The sequence below is a fragment of the Vulpes lagopus genome, chromosome 1 (assembly GCF_018345385.1).
Source record: "Vulpes lagopus strain Blue_001 chromosome 1, ASM1834538v1, whole genome shotgun sequence".
Classification (NCBI taxonomy): domain Eukaryota; kingdom Metazoa; phylum Chordata; class Mammalia; order Carnivora; family Canidae; genus Vulpes; species Vulpes lagopus.
The window spans coordinates 182,400,753-182,402,233 of record NC_054824.1 but is presented as its reverse complement, the minus strand read 5'-3'; the positions used below and the strand labels follow the sequence as shown (position 1 = coordinate 182,402,233).

Here is a 1,481-nt window from a genome sequence, read left to right as displayed (position 1 = left end):
AGATTTTGCTTAAAATTTAAGCATTGTCTTGTGTCTGGCTTCCCTACATATATCCTTTTTCCCTTTATTTTTCTCTAAACCAGCACCCATGTACCTAATAACTCTTTTCCAATTCCACAAAAATGTATTGAAACTTAGAACTGGGCACTGGAGATATGAATATGAGACCAGCAATGTTTGTGCAATTTAAAGTTTAGTAAACTACAGATACATGCACACACACACTCACACACACCTAGTACAAACCTCTCCCCATTTTATCCAGTCTTTGTGACCTAGAGTCTCTCCTAGATCTCATTTGGATATGATCCTTGCAGAGACTATAGCCTTTTTTTTTTTTTTTAATATGGAATGCTTCACAAATTTGTGTGTCATCCTTGCTCAGGGGCCATGCTAATCTTCTCTGAGACTACAGCCTTTAATATTAATCCAGCCTGAAAAAAGAAAATATTAATCCAGCCTGTTTCTTTGGTATCCCAGTCCCACCCAGCCATACACAGGAGATGGACTCGCTTCCCTGTTTCTCAGCCTTGATAAAGGGATCTAACCTAGGAGTATATAGTATCCAACAGTGTTTACTTTAGAGAATGAACTTAATAAGCATTAACTGCCTTTTTTCCTCCGCTCTCCACTGAAACTACTTTCCCTTCTTAGAAGTCTGTTTTTGCATACTGGATTTGCATTGGTTTACCATAAAATGGAAATCCTTGTAACTGTCTCAAGGCATTGGTGGATGAGCCCAGTTCCTTAAAAATAACAAAGGTTTGCCCCCTCATCTTCATGGTCTTTAAAGCTACAATATCTACCACATGGCCAAACTGAGAAAACAAGGTGTATAGGGATCTCTTCAATTCTTCTTTTTTAGTTTTGTCATTCATATTGTTAATGCAAATTGTATGATTTGGTTTGATATCCATGTATGCAGTTAAACTGTTCAAACTGCCTGAGGCCTGCATTGGTCCTGGACCCCCTTCTTAGAAGTCTGATCTGAGAGCCTACCATGCCTATAGATAACATAATTCTGAATAAAATTTTTCCAGAAAATGATGATGCAATGGAAATAAAAGCAGGAGTCCATGTACAAGAACTGAGACTTAAGGGTCAGGGAATCAGTCTCAACAACTCATAACACAGGAGGGAAACAGAAATAGATACACATCAGGGAGTACCTCCTGTTTTCAGGTAGGCTTGATTTGTGGACATACATACAAGTGACCCACAGGTGGAGCGAAAAATAGGTTAAGCTCTGGGGAATGAGAAATAGTAGGATTGGTAAGAGAGATATTGTACAATACTACCAAAATTTCTGATCATATATCTTAAGACTTCTCAAAGGGCATACAAGGTGCAGCCAAATTGTGATGTCATCGATCCACATTATGGACCATGATTTTCCATGCTGTGTCCTGTAATTCTGCATTCTCTCTCTTAAAATGTTCTTTTTAATTTTTTTTCCATATTATACCCCTATGTCTTGGTTT

General features: G+C 38.0%; 1 non-coding gene across 1 annotated transcript; it reads right to left on the bottom strand.

The window, feature by feature from the left end:
- Nucleotides 1–340: 340 nt before the first annotated feature.
- LOC121475064 lies at nucleotides 341–445 on the bottom strand. Its single transcript, XR_005983609.1, has one exon. It is a non-coding gene; the product is annotated as a U6 spliceosomal RNA (small nuclear RNA).
- Nucleotides 446–1,481: the final 1,036 nt, after the last annotated feature.